Source organism: Primulina eburnea, chromosome 11, assembly GCF_022965805.1.
Source record: "Primulina eburnea isolate SZY01 chromosome 11, ASM2296580v1, whole genome shotgun sequence".
In the NCBI taxonomy this organism is placed as follows: Eukaryota; Viridiplantae; Streptophyta; class Magnoliopsida; order Lamiales; family Gesneriaceae; genus Primulina; species Primulina eburnea.
The window spans coordinates 26436779-26459777 of NC_133111.1; positions in this window are offsets into that span (position 1 = coordinate 26436779).

Below are 22999 nucleotides of genomic sequence, written 5' to 3' on the forward strand. Positions count from 1 at the left end.
TTTGGGATTTAATTATCAGTTCTGATAATCAGGGTCCAAAAATTTTTCTTTTTAAAATGTAAATGCGGAAGGTAATGGAATCTAAATAATATACATCTCAGTATAAAATACATTTCAGTATAAAAGTACAATACTGTACAATCTAAGTCTAAGGTTTGGTTACTAAGTTCCAGTAATAAACCAAATCTACAGTAAGTCCGGAATCACCACGCTAATTCTTCCTCTCTCCTCCTCTTCTTGACCCCAATCCAGCCCCACATGTTGTCATGCACACATACAAAACAAGACAACAGCCGGATAACTCCGGTGAGAATAAATCCCAGTATAAAACATGGTAAACATGCATATACATAAAATATATCATGAAATATTCTATCATGAATAAACTTAAAAACAATAGATTTCATAATCTATGAAATCAACTCAAAATAAGCATGCAACACAATCAAATCATAAAAACATGCTATCATGACTGAAAGCAATAATAATGGGTTTCATAGTCTATGAAACCACGTTCATAAACGCATGCAGTTCTAGTCAAATCATGTCTAGACTCGACTCATCTATAACTCTAGGGATCCCGTGAAGAATAAGACGTCAATGGTTGTTACCTACTCAACTGATCGTGGTAATTGTACGTCTTATTCCTAGACTTCGGCCATGGCTGTATCGTGGTGCTACAATCGGAGGGTGTCTGCTCCTATGTACGATACGCCGAACGTCTAGAAGTCTGACTGAGCTGTCAAGACTTTCCTATCTTAGATGCAATGTATTACAATCTGTAAACAAAGCATACATATCTTAAAATGCAATGTATAACAATCTGTAAACAAAGCATAATATAAACAATAAAGCTAGTATGTGATTTTTTGCTGGGAAACTCAAATAGTATCTTATTTGAGTTGTGTCTTCCCGAATATCACAAGAATTATACCTTTGTCGTCCCGGTCTGACGAAGACGAAGCCTCGAAGTCGAATCTGTCCATATCAAGTCTGAAATGACAATATCAAATACAATGTATCAATGTGTAATTCAATTCACAATCTGTTCTGATCAATACTCAACTCAGTATATAATCTGATCAATATCTGAAAAATACACAATTTGATTCATATCAACGCTATCACGATGAAATATAAATCATTACTGAATCTGATCAATCTGAATTAACTGATGTTTTGACGGCATAATAACACAATCTGAATAACCCCGTCAATTTGAACATCACAGATATAATACCAGAACTCATAATCTCAATATCGGTATATTCAAAATCAATAATATACAATTCTGATATCAAAATCTCAGTCAATATCTTTCGAAAATCATAACAATTACAGAAACAGTCTGTTCTTTAATCTGACTTCAATTCTACAATGTCTACGGTAACATAAACATCATATCTGATTCATATTCAAATCTGACAATATCATAATTTCAAAACATGGCTAAACGTAACAAAACTTACGTCCAGTTGTAGCTTGCGTTGATACAAACACAGTGCCGAAGTCGGATTTCAATTCAGACAAACGGATTCTTCGCAAATTGAATTTGAAACTTACGAATCAAAGTTTCTCTCAAACTCTCGATTCCTTTCTCTCAATTCTGAAGAAGGAAGTCGGTTTACACACATATATATATCTTGCATGTAAATGGATACGTGTCTTTCTCAAAATGTGCCACCAAACGACTCGCGCTCGGGTGGACAAGAGTTTCCGCTCAGGCAGAGAACTCTCGGCCCTCATCCATTAAATAATCGCGCTCGGGCGGACATAAAGTTCCGCCCGGGCGCGAGATGCTCGGCTTTCTACCAACATTCAATGGCGCTCGGGCGGACATAAACTTCCGCCCGGGTGCAGCACCTTCGGCCCGAATCTATGCATTGCATATTCTTTACCCAAATCTGAGTTCCGAATGGCCCGGCTATGCTCACATCAATTCATAATCAATAAATCATATCAGATTACAATAATCAAATTTTCGGGCATTACATTTCTCCCCCTCTTAGATCTGAGTTCGTCCCCGAACTCACAAACAATCAATTCAGATATATCAGAAGAAATGTATGACAGAGTTTAAATCAAACTCTCATCTCAATGAATCCATTCTGAAATCTCTTTCTTATATCAACCTCTGATTCCAAATTGACTTCATGAAGTATACTATCATAATACTTCTTAAATTCTGACAGAATCTATCTCGCAGTACTGGCTATACAACATCCGTATATGTCAATCTACAGTCATAGTAAATCAATACTATTGACGATTATTAATTCTGTTTATCCCGATCAAGGATATATACAATCTTCAGCTTCAAATACCAATCGTCATCATCTGACGTTAGTCTTTTAAATCTGTCCATTCTGAACTATCTTAATAGCTATTGTCCTACAATAATTCATACAATGACAATAAGTTGGAATAATTAGTGCTAACATCCAGCACTAAAGTTATACAGTGCTAACATCCAGCACTAAAGCTGTACCAAAATCTTTTAACATCTGGATAATACATTCTGACGGTCTGTCAATCTGTAAAATCATCGAAGAAGGAGCTCGTGATATATTCTGTCACGAATACAAACTCAAGCAAAATCACGATCTGACATAATCTACTGTGGCATTCTGATCTTTTCTGACCACTTCTCTGACACCGATCTGTGTCATTTGGTCAAGTTTGTACGTTATCTGGTACAAACTGATAGATATAGATTGAACAATCTGTCAATCACAATCATATCGTATTTCAATCTGGAGAAAATGGCGGTAATTTCATTACGAAAGCCATAGAAATGCACTCCTATTTCTATTCAGAAACATACACATCTGTAATAATCTTCTGATTTCTGTTTTCATTTGTTGACAATTCGTACAATTCAGTACAATTTCTGTCACAATATCAGTACAAATCTGTCACAACTGATTTAATCCGTCTCTATCAAAACTGTCTGTTCGAATATCATGCATTCTCAGTCACAAACATGACAACTGAAGTCACTACAGCGCATTTCTGACACTATCTGTGATTTCAACTTCGAACTATTCGGCCTAACAATCAGTTAGTAATAAAAATTAAAGGAGAAATACCTACCTGATATTTGGCTCTGACTATCGATATCAATTCTGTTATACCATACTGAAACATTCTGATATCACAAGCTAGTCAATTTCATACAAAATACAAAATCATATATCTGTTACTCAGATCAATGCTCCATTCTGATTATCGAAATACTGTTCTGACCACACTGATCACGTTTCTGAACTGCTGAAATTCTCGAATTCATTTCTGATACAAGCTGAACTGTATATACTCTCAACGGTTCATAAAATCTGTATCAATACTGATTCAGAATAACAATCATCTATACTAATCTAGTAAATATATAGGATTGTAAGTTCTAACGATATTATCGATTCTGACAAATCAATCAGATCTTCATTCCATTCTGATCAACTGCTATATATCGTCTGCAAATATAATATGCTCCCCAAACAATACAATCTGTATAAAATAATGATCCAGAAGCAATAATTCTCAAGCAGTTCAAAACACAAGCATATCAGATAATCTGTCAACTCATATAATATCAATCTCTGACAATTCTGACATTTCTGACTTTCTGATCTTTCTGATATCGGTATCTGATCAGTCACTGATCACAATATCAACTGTCTCAAAATCAATCAGTATACTAACATCAGATATCATCTATTCTGAATACAATCTGTTTCAAACAAAATACCTATCTGAACAATTTCTGTATACAAGAATCATAATTCTCAGAATATTTAATATGATCTTTCAAATATTCTTTCAATTCATTTTGTATCATTCTGTATAGTCAATACCATTCTGTACTAAATCTACTACACAAACAATACCTGATCTCAATTCAATTCTGAAATTTATCTTTCTGATATAACCCAATTCTGAAATCTTATCTAGGCAAACATCAGCCAACTTGGATAATACTGCCCAATCTGTCAATACTAAACTCGATTTCAGTGGATCTACTGAATACACAAGGATGCAATCTGCTTCTTTCTGTAATAATCGAGTTATATACAATACAGATATCAAGGAATTCTAAATCTAGAATCCTTACTGTGAAATCTCTACTCATCAGCCATATCTGGTCTGAATCTTATATTCTCCTAAAAAGGAATCTATAACAGTTCTGTACTTGTTCAGCATATTTATATCAATAATGTAATCAAATCATAAAACACAAGTACATCAGAATCTAACTCGATCTCATTCTTATCTTACTGCAGTATACAATATGTCACAGAAATCTCTGATATCAACATTTTCCTCAACAAGCTAGGAAATCAATACTACAGTACAACTAGGCCCAACAGATACAGCATATCTCCATGTTACTCCATCAAATATAATCATATGAAATGCATTATTATACATCAATACATATGCATCATAATCATAAAATAATAGTACCTGTCACTATATCTGGGTCTGTTCCACAATCAATGTCCTCAGATGATTCTGTTCCCTAAAATCTTCGGGAATCTCTTTGAGGACAAACTCTCGCAAAGTGTCCCGACTGTTTACAGACATTGCATCTACTAAGTACTCCTTGGCAGTGTTCTGTGGAATGTCTTCCTCCGCAAGTTCTACAGTATACTCCAGTATAACTCGGACTGGAAACACTGGAGCTAGATGAACTACTCTGTCCACCTCCTAACTTCTTAAACCGTTTCTTTTCGATCTTCAATGGTTCTTTCTTTTTACCACTGTTGCTGCCAATCTCAACTCTGGAAGGCAGTTGTTGTGGATTCGATGCTGGCAGATCATACGATGCTCACTGTTGTCTTATCAGAACTGTTTCTGCACTTTTGGCTCTGTTCAATGTATCAGCAAAACTACTCGATTGCTCCACATTCACCAATGTACGTATCTCAGGATTCAATCCCTGAATAAACTGGCTAGATATCGCATCATCATTCCTAGCCACAAGAGGGGCAAAACGTAATAAGGTGAAGAACTCTGCCAAATACTCATCAATACTCATCTGACCCTGTCTCAAGGTAGTAAACTCTGCACTTCTGTCCTGTCTGTATGATGTAGGGAAGAATCTTTGATAAAATTCAAATTTAAAGATCTTCCACGATATTACTGAACAACTCTGTTCTAAAGCTCCTTTGGTTAGTAACCATCATCTTCTTGCAGTCTCTTGCAATTGATTCTCAATCAGGTTAACTCTATACTCATCTGTGAGACCAAGAAATTCAAATACCATTTCTGTCTCCTCAAGCCAATTCTCACAATCTGCTGGTGTCTCAATTCCCTTCAGAATCGGCGGTTGAAACGACTGAAACCTCTTCATCTGTGTTTCTATCTGATTCTCTGATATATCTATCTGTTCAGTCGAAGTACTACCCCTTTTTGGAATTCTCCGGGGCGGTATATCTGAATATCAAACAGATTAGTACACAATCTATACAATCTGTCTCAGCCCTTCTCTGATCATATACCTCTGATCTAGAATCGGTTCTGATTCAGGCTTGGCAATTACATGCTGCAATCTACTCAGATAACACACAACATGTAATAGGGAAAGCGATAAAACATGCTAGCACACATCATGTAAGTCAACATTGACATAAATCTCATGCTAGCAATCACATTCAAGGAAGACAATTCAATCTACCCCGCTCTTTCTCTACAATCTCATTCTAAAATATCTATCAATTCTGACTAATCATCTCAGCCTTTCTCTACCACCTGTTGTGGGGACCCGGACGCTAATCATCTTCTTAATCTTCTTTTGGGATTTAATTATCAGTTCTGATAATCAGGGTCTAAAATTTTTCTTTTTAAAATGTAAATGCGGAAGGTAATGGAATCTAAATAATATACATCTCAGTATAAAATACATTTCAGTATAAAAGTACAATACTGTACAATCTAAGTCTAAGGTTTGGTTACTAAGTTCCAGTAATAAACCAAATCTACAGTAAGTCCGGAATCACCACGCTAATTCTTCCTCTCTCCTCCTCTTCTTGACCCCGATCCAGCCCCACCTATTGTCATGCACACATACAAAACGAGACAACAGCAGGATAACTCCGGTGAGAATAAATCCCAGTATAAACATGGTAAACATGCATATACATAAAATAAATCATGAAATATTCTATCATGAATAAACTTAAAAACAATAGATTTCATAATCTATGAAATCAACTCAAAATAAGCATGCAACACAATCAAATCATAAAAACATGCTATCATGACTGAAAGCAATAATAATGGGTTTCATAGTCTATGAAACCACGTTCATAAACGCATGCAGTTCTAGTCAAATCATGTCTAGACTCGACTCATCTATAATTCTAGGGATCCCGTGAAGAATAAGACGTCAATGGCTGTTACCTACTCAACCAATCGTGGTAACTGTACGTCTTATTCCTAGACTTCGGCCATGGCTGTATCGTGGTGCTACAATCAGTGGGTGTCTGCTCCTATGTACGATACGCCGAACGTCTAGAAGTCTGACTGAGCTGTCAAGACTTTCCTATCTTAGATGCAATGTATTACAATCTGTAAACAAAGCATACATATCTTAAAATGCAATGTATGACAATCTGTAAACAAAGCATAATATAAACAATAAAGCTAGTATGTGATTTTTTGCTGGGAAACTCAAATAGTATCTTATTTGAGTTGTGTCTTCCCGAATATCACATGAATTATACCTTTGTCGTCCCGGTCTGACGAATACGAAGCCTCGAAGTCGAATCTGTCCATATCAAGTCTGAAATGACAATATCAAATACACTGTATCAATGTCTAATTCAATTCACAATCTGTTCTGATCAATAGTCAACTCAGTATATAATCTGATCAATATCTGAACAATACACAATTTGATTCATATCAACGCTATCACGATGAAATATAAATCATTACTGAATCTGATCAATCTGAATTAACTGATGTTTCGACGGTATAATAACACAATCTGAATAACCCCGTCAATCTGAACATCACAGATATAATGTAGTATCCCGATGCCTAATTTGAGTTAATTATTGGATTAATTATATTTCGATGGGATCGGAAGGACCGAACAGAGTTCGGATCGTCCGAAGTGGATCGGATCGTCCGATCGTTGTCTATAAATAGAGGCGCGAGGCTTCATTTGTTACTCGTCAATTCCGAGTGTTCCAGAGCGTTTTAGTCGTTTCTGATGGGTTTCTAGTCTTTTCCCGAGGTTTAGGCACTAGCGGGGAGCTACTGGTTTTGTAGCGGAGCTGTGCTCTAGTTGGGAGCTAGCGGCATCAGTGGGCTGACTACGGACGCAGACTTGATTCTAGGACTGATTGCTAGGATCTACTGATTTGAGGTACGAAAGTACTATCCGAGATAGCAGGATTGAGTATGCTTTACTATGTGTTGCATGTTTATATGTTGCATTATTATCTGTCATATGATGCATGGTTTATTATGCGGCATTTGCATAATCATGTTGAGCCTGACTATTTTTGAGATAGCCTGTTGAGAGGGTGCTCAGCCCTCGTTTGTTGTGGATGGTTGGACCCCGTTGGCCGACGGTGGTCAGGTCACCGGTATATCCACAGGTTTATTTTGGTATGGGAGCCACCTGTTGGTGCGACGGCGCAGAGTGCTACATACCTTGACGTCATTTACCTGAGCAGTATTTCAATATACCCAGATCCTGGTATCCAGTACATTTTGCATACATGCATGTCATAGTCTTGTATACTCATGCTTTCGGTGCTGAGCGTTTTATGCTCACGTCCTCGGTTTATCTCTGTTTTGGACACCCTATTCGATGGGGCAGGTCTCCGGTTGGACGGTCCAGGAGAGAGTGGACAGGGAGCTGGCAGAGGTTGACCTGTAGTTGTTGGTATTTGTTCTTGGTATTTAGTTCGATCTGGTTGTTTAAGTATTTTGTACTTACAGATTCGATTGGGTTGTATTACTGTTTTTCCGCTGTTTACCTGATTCAGTTTTAAATGTTAATTTTGCATGCTTAAGTTCTGATTAGTAGGTGATTCTGGAACGGGTCACTACATTTATGGTATCAGAGCATGCATTAAGATTTTGGGATTTAGAATTGTTCTTTTGGGTTTAATCTCTGGTAACTTTTGTAGCTAAGAGATGTCTGGTTTTGACGACGATGCTAGTAGTCATGGCAGCGTTGGACGCTGGGGAGACCACGACGATCGGGAGCATCGTCGAGAGCATCGAGAACTTCGTCAACACCGTCGTGATGAGCCTCGGAGTTTTAGTATGCATCGGTTCTTGCAGATGGGGCCGAAACCTCTTTCAGGCGGTGAGACCCCGGATGTTGCGGAGAACTGGCTTGAGAGGATGGAGAGCTGCTTCAAGACTTTTCAGTGCTCGGCGGAGCAGCAGATTGATACCCTTGATTTCTTGCTGGAGGGTGGTGCGCGCAAGTGGTGGAGGTCTACCTCTGCACCGATAGTTCAGCGACAGGGTCGAGTTCTTTGGGCCGATTTCCGAGCCGCTTTCATGCTGCTTTACTTTCCGCCAGCTCTTCTGCAGACCAAGGCGATTGAGTTGATCAATCTGAATCAGGGAAGTTTGTCTGTTGATGAGTATCAGCAGAAGTTCTTTGAGTTGCTTCCGTATGTTCCGCATGTCAGTGACAATGCTATGGCCAAGTATAACCATTTTCTTCAGGGCCTCAATCAGGAGATTTATGATCGGGTTGTTGTCTGCGATGATCCGACATCGTATGAGGGCCTTGTAAATCGTTGTCGCCAGGCTGAGGGCAGTTTGTTGAGAGGTCGAGCCATGCAGTCTGCTCGTCCTACTAGTTCTTTAGGTCCCCGCGCCCAAGCATTTAAGAAGGCTGGATCTACTTCTTCTTCCTCTGGATCTGGAGGAGTTCACCATTTTGGGAAGAAGAGGGGCCCGTGTCAGCACTGCGGGAAGGATCATCCGACGGAGCATTGTCGCAAGGTTGCGGGTGCTTGTTACAAGTGCGGTGAGATGGGCCACATGAAGAGAGATTGTCCACAGACGGGCGGAGGATCAGGATCTGGTTCTCAGGCTTCAGTTCATCAGAGGCCACAGCAGGGACAGTCTACTCAGGGTTCTAACCTCCGACCGCGTACTCAAGGGCAGGTCTTTGCTCTTAACCAGGATCAGGCTGCTGAGGAGAACGAGAGAGTTATCGCAGGTTTATTTTTATTATGTGGATTACCTACTTACGTTCTCATTGACACTGGTGCATCTCATTCATTCATATCTGCGAGATTTGCTAAGCGTCATGCATTACCTTTCACTTCTTTGGACGTTGTGGTATCTGTTTCCACACCGATGGGTCATTCGGTGCTAGCTAGACGTCTAGTTTTAGGTTGTCCTCTAGAATTTGAGGGTAATGTTTTAATTGCTAATTTGATGATTCTTGCGATGGAGGATTTTGATTGCATTCTGGGAATAGATGTGCTGACTGTGTTTAGAGCTACTGTGGACTGTTATCAGAAGTTTGTGCAGTTTCGTCCAGTTGAGGGCGACAGTTGGTTTTTCTATGGAGAGGGAGCGCGACCCCCGATGCCTGTGGTTTCTGCTCTGAAAGCCTGTCGTGCTTTAGAGTCGGGCGGGGAAGGCTACCTTATCTATGCTATTGATTCGTCCGCAGATAGTGTCGGTATCAGTGACATTCCAGTGGTTTGCGATTTTCCGGATGTTTTTCCCGAGGAGATTCCTGGTTTTCCTCCCGTTCGGGAAGTGGATTTCGGCATTGATTTAGTGCCAGGCACGGCACCAATCTCTAGAGCTCCTTATCGTTTAGCTCCATCGGAGATGCAAGAATTGAAACAGCAGTTGCAGGATCTTCTTGACAAGGGGTATATTCGACCCAGTGTGTCCCCGTGGGGAGCACCAGTTCTTTTTGTCAAAAAGAATGATGGTTCTATGCGGCTCTGCATAGATTATCGGCAGTTGAATTGTGCTACGATAAAGAATAAGTATCCGTTGCCACGGATTGATGATTTATTTGATCAACTGCAAGGTACCTCTGTGTATTCCAAGATTGATTTAAGGTCTGGTTATCATCAGCTTCGAGTTCATCAGGGAGATATATCGAAGACTGCATTCAGGACCCGGTATGGGCATTATGAGTTTCTGGTTATGCCTTTTGGGGTGACGAATGCACCAGCAGTTTTTATGGATCTGATGAATCGGGTTTTTCGGGAATTCTTGGATAAGTTTGTTGTGGTGTTTATAGATGATATCTTAATCTATTCGCATGATCAGCAAGAACACGCACAACACTTAAGGATTATTTTACAGACACTTCGCGAGAATCAGCTTTATGCGAAGTTGAGTAAATGTGAGTTTTGGATTGACAGGGTTGTATTCCTTGGTCATGTCATTTCTAGCAAGGGAGTTTCAGTTGACCCGAGCAAGGTGGAAGCGGTATTGAACTGGTCGCGTCCGACGACAGTAGCCGAGATCCGCAGTTTTCTGGGATTGGCTGGGTATTATTGCCGTTTCATTGTCAACTTCTCTCAGATTGCTAAGCCACTCACTCAGCTCACTCGGAAAGATGTTTCATTTGAATGGACATCAGAGTGCGAAGAGAGTTTCTTGGAACTTCGCAGACGTTTGACATCTGCGCCTGTTTTGGCTTTACCGTCTGGATCTGGTGGTTTCAGTGTTTACACCGATGCCTCTTTACAGGGACTAGGGTGTGTTCTGATGCAGAATGAGCATGTGATTGCTTATGCGTCGAGACAGTTAAAGCCTCATGAGGAAAACTATCCTGTTCATGATCTGGAATTAGCAGCGATCGTTTTTGCTTTGAAAATCTGGCGCCATTATCTGTATGGTGAGCGATTTGAGATCTTCACTGATCATAAGAGTTTGAAGACTCTGTTCACTCAGGCTGAGTTGAACATGCGTCAGCGTCGTTGGATGGATCTACTCAAGGATTACAATTGTGAGATCAAGTATCATCCAGGATCTGCGAATCTCACGGCCGATGCTCTTAGTCGCAAGGTGAGATTGTCTGCTCTTCAGACTTGTGCTGTATCTGGGATTATTCAGGATTTCTGTTCGATGGGATTCAATTGTAAGCATCGGAAGGGAACGGAGAGTATCCGTATAGCTACTATTTTGTCTGAGCCAGTTTTGTATTCTCGGATTAGAGATGCTCAGATGTCTGATTCTAAGATTCAGAAATTAGCTCGGTTGGCTGATGGAGATAATACTTCTGGTTTCCACTATCAGTCCGAGGGTCTTTTGTGCTTATCTGGTCGTGTTGTTGTACCGGAAGATGACACTTTGAGGGAGGAGATTTTGTCCCAGGCTCATCGTAGCAAGTTGAGTGTTCATCCAGGGAGCAACAAGATGTATAAGGATTTGAGGACTCGATTTTGGTGGAAAGGTATGAAACGTAATGTTTATCAGTATGTCTCCAAGTGCCTTGTCTGTCAGCAGGTGAAGGCTGAGTATCGACGACCTGGAGGTTTGTTGCAGAATCTTCCTATTCCGGAGTGGAAGTGGGAGCATATCACGATGGACTTCGTGACTCACTTGCCTATGTCTGTGGGGAATAGAGATGCTATCTGGGTGGTAGTGGATCGGCTTACTAAGTCTGCCCATTTTCTTCCGTATAACAGAGATTTCACTTTCGATCGGATGGCACGGTTGTACATTCAGGAGATTGTACGGTTTCATGGTGTGCCCGTGAGTATCGTTAGTGACAGAGATCCTCGATTTACATCTAGATTTTGGGGCAGCTTTCAGCAAGCTTTGGGCACTACCTTGAGTTTGAGTACTGCATATCACCCAGAGACTGACGGTCAGTCAGAGAGGACTATTCGTACTCTTGAGGATATGTTGAGATCTTGTGTGATGGATTTCGGGCCAGCTTGGCGGGATCATCTGCCACTGATAGAGTTTGCATACAACAACAGTTTTCATAATTGTATGGTCGACGTTGTCGTACTCCTCTGTTCTGGGAAGAAGTCGGAGAACGACAGGTCGAGGGTCCAGAATTGATTCAGCAGGCCATGGACAAAGTTCTTGTGATCAAACAGCGGATTAAGACTGCTCAGGATCGACAAGCGAGTTATGCGAACTCCAAGCGCAGACCTCTTCATTTTGATGCAGGCGAGAAAGTGTTTCTCAAGGTATCACCTTTTCGGAGGATTCTGAGATTTGGACTCAAGGGTAAGCTATCTCCGAGATTCATTGGTCCTTTTGAGATCTTAGAATGTGTGGGAGATTTGGCCTACAGATTAGCTTTGCCACCGTATCTGTCTAGTTTTCACAATGTGTTTCATGTGTCCTTGTTGAGACGATACGTAGCGGATGAGTCTCATGTTTTGCATCCGACAGAAGTTCAGCTGAATCCGGATTTGTCTTTTGTGGAAAGACCGGTTTCGATCTTAGACCGGAAGGATAAGGTACTGCGGAATAAGACTATTCCTCTTGTCTTAGTGCAGTGGCAGCGCCGAGGTACTGAAGAAGCTACTTGGGAACTAGAGAGTCGCATGCGGTCAGAGCATCCAGAGTTGTTCTAGTTGTAGTATTTTCAGTAATGATTGTAATTTCAGTTGTACTTTCAGTTGTAATTCATTCTTAAGTTGAATGTATTGTTGTTCAGAATTGTCATTCTTCAGACTCGATTTCGCGGACGAAATCCTTTTTAGGGGGGGAGAATGTAGTATCCCGATGCCTAATTTGAGTTAATTATTGGATTAATTATATTTCGGTGGGATCGGAAGGACCGAACAGAGTTCGGATCGTCCGAAGTGGATCGGATCGTCCGATCGTTGTCTATAAATAGAGGCGCGAGGCTTCATTTGTTACTCGCCAATTCCGAGTGTTCCAGAGCGTTTTAGTCGTTTCTGATGGGTTTCTAGTCTTTTCCCGAGGTTTAGGCACTAGCGGGGAGCTACTGGTTTTGTAGCGGAGCTGTGCTCTAGTTGGGAGCTAGCGGCATCAGTGGGCTGACTACGGACGCAGACTTGATTCTAGGACTGATTGCTAGGATCTACTGATTTGAGGTACGAAAGTACTATCCGAGATAGCAGGATTGAGTATGCTTTACTATGTGTTGCATGTTTATATGTTGCATTATTATCTGTCATATGATGCATGGTTTATTATGCGGCATTTGCATAATCATGTTGAGCCTGAATATTTTTGAGATAGCCTGTTGAGAGGGTGCTCAGCCCTCGTTTGTTGTGGATGGTTGGACCCCGTTGGCCGACGGTGGTCAGGTCACCGGTATATCCACAGGTTTATTTTGGTATGGGAGCCACCTCCTGGTGCGACGGCGCAGAGTGCTACATACCTTGACGTCATTTACCTGAGCAGTATTTCGATATACCCAGATCCTGGTATCCAGTACATTTTGCATACATGCATGTCATAGTCTTGTATACTCATGCTTTCGGTGCTGAGCGTTTTATGCTCTCGTCCTCGGTTTATCTCTGTTTTGGACACCCTAGTCGATGGGGCAGGTCTCAAGTTGGACGGTCCAGGAGGGAGTGGACAGGGAGCTGGCAGAGGTTGACCTGTAGTTGTTGGTATTTGTTCTTGGTATTTAGTTCGATCTGGTTGTTTAAGTATTTTGTACTTACAGATTCGATTGGGTTGTATTACTGTTTTTCCGCTGTTTACCTGATTCAGTTTTAAATGTTAATTTTGCATGCTTAAGTTCTGATTAGTAGGTGATTCTGGAACGGGTCACTACATATAATACCAGAACTCATAATCTCAATATCTGTATATTCAAAATCAATAATATACAATTCTGATATCAAAATCTCAGTCAATATCTTTCGAAAATCATAACAATTATAGAAACATTCTGTTCTTTAATCTGACTTCAATTCTACAATGTCTACGGTAACAGAAACATCATATCTGATTCATATTCAAATCTGACAATATCATAATTTCAAAACATGTCTAAACGTAACAAAATTTACGTCCAGTTGTAGCCTGCATTGATACAAACACAGTGCTGAAGTCGGATTTCAATTCAGACAAACGGATTCTTCGCAAATTGAATTTGAAACTTACGAATCAAAGTTTCTCTCAAACTCTCGATTCCTTTCTCTCAATTCTGAAGAAGGAAGTCGGTTTACACACATATATATATCTTGCATGTAAATGGATACGTGTCTTTCTCAAAATGTGCCACCAAACGACTCGCGCTCGGGCGGACAAGAGTTTCCGCTCAGGCGGAGAACTCTCGGCCCTCATCCATTAAATAATCGCGCTCGGGCGGACATAAAGTTCCGCCCGGGCGCGAGATGCTCGGCTTTCTACCAACATTCAATGGCGCTCGGGCGGCAGCACCTTCGGCCCGAATCTATGCATTGCATATTCTTTACCCAAATCTGAGTTCGGAATGGCCCGGCTATGCTCACATCAATTCATAATCAATAAATCATATCAGATTACAATAATCAAATTTTCGGGCATTATAGAGAAGCGCACCCGCGCTCTATATTGCAGCGCACACGCAGTAGCGGTTGCATAAAAAACGACAATTTCCAGTAGCCACACCGCACCCGCGGTATATATTGGATCGCACTCGCGGTGTCTGAGAAATCAAATAGTGAAAATTTCCCGAGAGCTAAGCGCGCCCGCGCAAACAAAGAGACCGCACCCGCGGTCAATGAAGAAAGATTTTCAAGAAATTCCCGAGAGCATACCGCACCCGCGGTCTTTGTTTTACCGCACCCGCGGTGGTTGATTTTAAAATCAGAATGGGGCAACATTTACGCATAAACGAAGAACACTTCTTCAAAAATTTCTCCTCCACTTCGAAATTCCTCCACTGGAAACACACTCAACACTCAAAGTTTGTTCTTTCAAGCATAAATTTACCACTCCACACCTACATAACTTCAATTATTCCATCCCCATATTATTCCACAAATTCAACACAAAACCTAGGGTGTGAAAATGGGGCTCGAAAATTTTCAACCAAGGATTGAATGGAGCGTGTATTTTGTTCTTCAAGAAACATTTCTACACTCAAGGTGAGCAAATCCATAGTACATTTGTTGAAATTCGAAATTAGTGGTGTTATTGGCTATGGATAAAAAATTAAATTTTAGTGCAATACATTGTTGATATTGTTGATTGTATTGGTGTGTATATTGTTGAGGTGTTGTTATTGTGGTTAACAAGTTTGGGGGTGTGAAGAATCATCTAGTTTTATGAATTGGATTGAAGGGGAAGTTGGTGATTTGAAGGTGTTTGTTAAAATGCCTCCGAGAAAGAAACAATCCAAGGGTGCATCATCATCTACAAATTATGATGCAAACAGGTTTTGGGACGAGAAAGCGGAGGAAAACTATGGAAAAATTTTGAACAAAAGCATTCTAAAAGAAAGGGGATTTGATCTGAGTTTCCCCCGAACTTAAATTGGATTAATGCTTACTGCTCGGCATTGGGAGGAGTTTTGCAAGCAGCCACAAGATGCTGTCATTTCGTTGGTAAGAGAATTTTATGCTAACCTTAAGGTTAAGCATGAACAATTTGAAGGTTTTGGTGCGAGGTAAAATGGTAGCTTTTGATGCACATACTATCAATACGCTGTATTGTATACCTCTATGTATGCATGATGAATATGAAGATGTACATGTCACCCTAGCCAAATCTGATCTGAAAAGAGTTGCCAAAGATTGGTATTCCTTTATTTCTGCTAGGATTAAGCCTACCGAGCATACCACCACCGTCAAGGAGAGTGAAATCCTTACTTTTTGCATCATGACGGGGAAGACAATTGATTTAGGTCAATTGCTTCAGAGTTCGATGCTTGATTATGCAAAAGATAACTCTCCTAGTGGACTCCTCCACCCTTCTCTTATCACTGCATTATGCCAGAATGTGGGAGTGACTTGGACAGTGAATGAAGAATTGTTAAAGCCGAAAAATGTCATTGTGGTAGTTCAACCACATAGAGCAATGAGAGGTGAACAAGCTGAGGCACGTCGAGATGAAAGGGAATTCAACAGAAGAGCTGCTGAAAGACGTGCCCAGGCTCAAGCTCAAGAACCACAACCACAACCGCAACAAGGAAATATGAGAGATAGGTTGACCCATTTGGAAGAAGAAATGAGAAATCAACGCCAAGACATGGATGAGTTCGGTTTAGGACCTTTATATTTATGGGATATATGATGGATTTTACGTCTGTCTTGGCTCAGCAATTTTCATCAGATTCAACCTCTGGTAATCCATTTCCACCTCCTCCACAGTGGCCACCCATATACCACCCGTCGGAGTTCCAACCACCACAAGATGACCCAGATGATGAGAATGGCGATGACCACTGACGGTCGTTGCCCGAGGTATGTGTATTCGGCTAACTTTCATGATCATTTACATCGAGGATGATGCACATATTTAAGTTTCGGGGAGATGTTATTTATTTATATTATTTTGTGTATTTATTTATTTTTTATTTAGTTTTATTTGGTGTTTTATTTCCTTTTGAGTTGTTTGCTTGTGTGTTTCTATTTTCTTAGTCAAGAAATTTTTTATGGCCAATGATGAGAAAAGAAAATTTGTGCATTGAGAAAAAAAAAGGGTCATGCATCTCATTCATGATAATCAATCAATTTGAAAAATTTAGAGAACAATAATGTGATTTGGTAAGTTTGAGACTTATAATTTCTATACAATTCTGCGATTTTCATTTGATATTGAATTAAATTTTTGCAAACACATATATGATTGAGGCGATCTTTGATTTTATTTGGGCCCATTTATATTGTTCATAAATATTTAATTGATGCCCTCTTGAGCCTATATGAGAAAAAAATTGTGTTCTTGAAATTTCTTGGAAGCCAAGCACTTTTCTTGTGAATATATATGTATTTGGTTGATGCATTGAGACATCACTTTTCACGATGATTAGATTCTACTTTGTGTTAGTGAATTGAGATTTTGTCTAGAACTATCCAAACAACACTCGAGGCGAAATACGGATAAACTATGATTTAGGAATGATTTAGGTGATTTTTTTGGATCGATTGAGCCTTTCAAGCTACCAAATAAAAATAATTTATCATTTGTCACCTCTTTGAGCTTATATGAATTCGAATGATACACGTTAATATGTGTAAAAGACCCACATTCGATATCCTTTCAAATATCCCACATTTACTACCCCGTTGAATATCTTAAACATTAATTTCCTACCTTCTCGAGGGAGTAAGAATTCAAAGGATCAAAGAAATGAAAATTCTCCTACAAAAGAAAGGAAAAATGAATGATGTTACATTGAAGAAGTTGGAGAAAAATGGGAGAAAAAAGAGATGAAATGAATAAAAAAATGGAGATGAAAGAAAGAAATTGAGTTTGCAAAAGAGAAAAAATTCAACTTACTCCCTTATTTGAATTCCTAATATTCATTTGTAGCCATGAGCCAAGGCCTAACATTACAAGAATTGCAAATCCTATTGACCAAGTCATAGTTGTCCAATATACTAGTTGAGAGTGTTTGGGAGGATTTAGCCTATGGACAATCGATAAACACTTCCATTGAGTATGAATCTGAACAATTTTACACACACTTCATTGCATCAAATATTTATTGGGTATTCCTTTATTGAATGAATATGGCTTTGAACCCAATCTTTACCATAAAGGACCTCTTGATTTGTGTCTGTAAAAATTGAAATCGATTGAGAATGTTTTGAAACATGAGTTGAAGAAATTAGAATTTAAGAAAATTAACTGATTGCATGATTTTATCCGGATGAAAAAGTGGTTGGATTGATTTGACTTGTGAATGCATGAAGAGTAGTTAATTTATCTTGAGGCCAAGTTCTTTAAAATATTTCATGACTTGTTTGTTTGTGATGTTTTGTTTTGCTCGGGACTAGCAAAATATTAAGTTTAGGAGAGTTTGATAAGTGCAATTTATTGTACTTTTATTACTTGTTTTTAACTTAGAATTTTGTGATTCTTGAGCAGGTTTTATTTGATTTGTTGTTGTTTTTGTTGTTTTAGTTTGGAAGCTTAGAATGAGAGTTTGGAGTAGTAAAGTGTTGAATTGGAAAGTGCAAAAGATAAAAATTGCCGAAGCTCCAGCGCACCCGCGCTAACAAAGAGACCGCACCCGTGGTCAAGAAAAATTCAGAAAATCTTCCGAAGCTATACTGCACCCGCGCTCCTTGTCCTACCGCACCCGCGGTCACTGAAGTTCGAAAATGAAGTTTTCCCCGGAACAGCAGCGCACCCGCGGTCTATATAGCAGCGCACCCACGGTCTTCGAAAAACAGAGTCCGAAAAATCTGTAACTTTGTGGGCTGCGCATGAAAGTCTATGAAAATGGTGTGATACGATTTGAGACTTGTCTGGACTATAAAAAGGCATCATATACTTACCATCTAGGGTATTGGGGATCCAAATAAGGAGTGGATGCTGCTGGAAATGATTGAAGACTCAAGTTCTTCTAGTTCTTGAGAAATCTTTTGCACAAATCCGGGGACGGAAATAGCACTTCAAAATCTTGTTCTAATTTCTTCTTTATTTTATTTTTCATTTGATATGTCTTGTTTTAGAACTATGTTTTATTGTTTTGCTTGTGTTATTAAGAACTAATTTTTTATTTCTAGAGGAATGATGGAACAAAACTAGAAACCATGTGTTGGAACTTAAGAACTAAGTTATTTAAGTTCTTCATCTTGTTCATTTGTATTATTCTAATCTTTATGCTTTCAATTTATTGGTAATAAGTTCAATGATTTATATGTTTATAATTTATCACTTGGAAGAGGAAATTATAAACAAGAAAATTAAAAAATACATCAATGGTATTTATTGAAAGGATCGGTTAATCGATTAAAGAGTGTTTAGAAGGGGGGTTTGAATAAACACTGCTCAAATTTAAATATTCTTCGACAATATGAGTTCAGTTTTGCTACAAACTGAAACTAGATATCCCGTCGGTCAATAGCAATCAGTTAAACTGAATAAAACAGTTGCGGAAAATAAACTGAGTGAAAGATAAAGTATTTAACTGAAAACGACAACTGAAGTAATGACACCACAATTTGTTTCTGGATGTTCGGAGACTTGAATAACTCCTACGTCACGCCTTCTATCACGAAGATAGGAAATTCACTAAAAGACTTATATCAAATACAAAATACTGTATTGACCCACTTCAATTTGGACTTATCACTTTGTCAAAACTAAAACTCTTAGTATACAACACTTTAACATATCGTAATTGATCTTAGCACAAATTAGAAAATCTATCAACGTTTACAAAGTGCTATGTAAGCTCGAGAATGTAGTCTTGAATATTGCTGATAGAACTGATAAGTGTGAGCTTTGATTTCTGAATGCAAGTAGATATTTTTGCAGCGTGACAACACGTAAAATGAGATAACTGAAAGTTGGTGTTTCTTCAGTTGCTGCCTTCGACTATTTATAGACTCTCCTCTAAACGGTAACATTAAAGAATATTTGAATATTCTAACCGTTGATTGCCACATCGATATACTCTGACAGTCGTACACTGCTCATTCTGAAATGCGGCGTTCCACTACTAGTTGCAGGTATTTGTACTATCTGTCGGTTGTCACTTTCAACTGATGACGTGTACAGCTGAGAGAACAGTTTAAGGAGTCAGTTGACTGAAACATGACTGACGAGGTTTGGCTGAGAGATCAGCTGGACTTGTTCAGTTGCGTCGATCAGTTAGTCGGATTCAGTTGGTAAATCTTTTGTCAAATGCCGAAATTAAGTTTCCAACAATTTCCCCCTTTATGGTGTTTGACAAAACTAGAGTAAAAGAAACTGAATAATTGAATTCATAGTAGATAAAATAAGATCTAGATTAACTGAATCAACTGAATTAATATTTCTTCAAACAAATACAAGAGAGACTGCTTCTAAAGTTTCTTCTGCTGTTCTAAGATCTCTTTGATCTCTTCCCCCTTTTTGTCAAACATCTCCATAATCTCTCAGTTGTTGCTGAATCCAGAGCAGTTGAGCACAGCAGCTTCCAGCAGCAAGATATTCCGCTTCAGTTTTGGAAGTTGCTATGAATGTTTGCTTCTTGTTGAACCATGAGATCAGTCTGTCCCCTAGAAACTGACATGATCCACTAGTACTTTTACGATCAAGCTTACATCCTGCATAATCTGCATCTGAAATATCCAACTAAATTGAAAGATGAGTCTTTATAATACCATAACCCAACACTTTGTGTGCCCTTAAGATATTTCAAAATACGCTTGGCAGCTGTAAAATGTGATTGCATAGGATTTGCTTGAAATCTAGCACACATGCATACAGCAAATACAATATCATGACGACTAGCAGTTAGGTACAATAATGAACCTATTAAACCTCTGTAAAGTGTCGTCTCAACTGATATTCCCCCTTGATCAGTATCCAATTTTACTGATGAGCTCATGGGAGTACTTGCAGCTGAACACGATTCCATGCCAAACTTCTTCAGTAATTCCTTCGTGTATTTAGTTTGACTAATGAAAGTGCCCGACTCCAGTTGCTTCACTTGTAATACAAGAAAGAAGGTCAGTTCACCCATCATGCTAATTTCAAATTTCTCCTGCATTAACTTAGCAAACTTCTTGCATAATTTGGGGTTAGCTGACCCAAAAATAATGTCATCAACATAAATTTGAACGAGTAGAATATGATCATTCTTGGAAAATTTGAACAATGTCTTATCAACTGATCCAACAGAAAAATCGTGATCAGTTAGAAATTTTGAAAGAGTTTCATACCAAGATCTTGGAGCTTGTTTAAGACCATATAAGGCTTTGTTCAAATGGTAGACATGATCAGGAAGGTGATGATTGATAAAACCTGGAGGTTGTTCAACATAGACTTCTTCTTGCAACTGGCCATTCAGAAATGCACTCTTTACATCAATTTGATAGACTTTGAAGTTTTTGAATGAAGCATAGGCATGGAATATCCTGATTGCCTCCACTCTTGCAACTGGTGCATATGTCTCATCGTAATCAATTCGTTCTTCCTGCTTATATCCTTGTGCTACTAGCCTTGCTTTGTTACGCACAACTGAACCATCTTGGTTCATTTTGTTCCTGTACACCCATTTTGTACCTATAACAGTTTTTGAAATTGTTCTTGGAACTAAGTTCCAGACATTGTTATGGATAAACTGATTTAGCTCCTCTTGCATTGCATTTATCCACTTTGGATCAGCAAGAGCTTCATCAGTCTTCTTGGGTTCTAGTTGAGATACAAAGGCCGAATGAATAAATAGATTGAGCATCTGATTTCTGGTTCTTACTGGATCAGATGGATTACCTATCACCAGTTCTGGAGGATGTGATTTCTTCCATCTAAGTTCAGCATTTGTAACTTCTCTATCAGCAATTTCTTCGATAGGTAACTGAGTGTTCTCAGTTTCAGTTGGAGCTGATTCAGTTGGCAACTGATTCACATTTGTTTGCTCCACTAACTGATTGTCAAGATTTGCTTCCAATTCAGCTGATTGATCCAATATCTCAGGTTCAGGTGTTTGGAGGTTGCTTTGATTAATATGGATGTCTTCTTCATCATCATCATCCAAGCTTATATTTGTAAATCTATCAGCTAGCTCAACTGTATCAGTTGGCTTAATAGTTAGTGCAGATTCATCAAACACAACATGAATAGATTCCTCAACGTTCAAAGTATTTTTGTTGAAGACCCTATAAGCTTTACTAACTGAAGAGTAACCAAGAAATATTCCCTCTGCAGATTTAGCATCAAAAGCTTTTAAATGAGTTTTACCATTGACAAGTATAAAGCATCTGCAGCCGAAAATTTTGAAGTAGGAAACAACACTTTTTCTTCCATGCCAGATCTCATAAGGTGTTTTCATATGATTCTTATTAATCATTGATCTGTTTTGAGTGTAACACGCAGTGTTCACTGCCTCTGCCCAAAACCTTTGAGAGATACTAGAATCAGCAAGCATTGTTCTAGCAGCCTCTTTGAGGGTCCGATTTCTCCTTTCAGCTACACCATTTTGCTGAGGAGTTCTAGCTGCTGAAAGCTCATGCTTGATTCCGGTATTCTCTAAATAATTTGAAAGAATTTGATTGATAAATTCAGTTCCTTGATCGGATCTGATTTTGTCAATTCCAACTGATTTTTCATTTAATAATCTTTTGAAAAGCTTAATCAGTTGAGCAGCAGTTTGGTCTTTGGACTTGAGAAATATAACCCAAGTGAATCTTGAAAAGTCATCTACAACCACTAAGGTGTATTTCATTCCACCTAAGCTCATGATTGGTATTGGATCAAATAGATCCATATGTAACAGCTCTAAGCATCAGGAAGAAGATTTACGACCCTTGTTCTTAAAATAAGATTTGATTTGTTTACCAAACTGACATGCTGAGCAAATTTTGTCTTTGATAAAATCAATTTTGGGCAATCCAGTAATAAGATCGTGGTTACTCAAATATGCAATAGAATTGAAGTTCAGGTGGTTTAATCTCTTATCACAACCAGTTTTTAGAGGATTTTGAAGTAATAAAACATACTGGTACATAAGGTTGATCATTCAACTGACTTTATAAGTGTTTCCATACCTTTTGCTAGTTAGGATGATCTCTTCAGTTGAGCTTTTGACTGAACAAGAATGTTTGTCAAACTGAACTGAAAATCCATTATCGCATAATTGACTGATGCTGATCAGATTATACTTGAGATTCTCAACTAATAATACGTCATTAATGGTGAAGTTACCATGGATAAGCTTACCCTTACCCACAGTTTTACCTTTAGAATTATCTCCAAAACTGATGTTTGGTCCAGTGTACTTAACCAGTTGAGATAATAATTTTGAATCTCCTATCATGTGGCGTGAACATTCACTGTCCAAGTACCATATAGATTCAATGCTTGTACCTGTTACCTGCAATCACACACAAGATAAGATTCTGGTACCCCTTTTTCTATTTGGTTCCAAAGTTGATTAGTCCTTTAGGAATCCAGA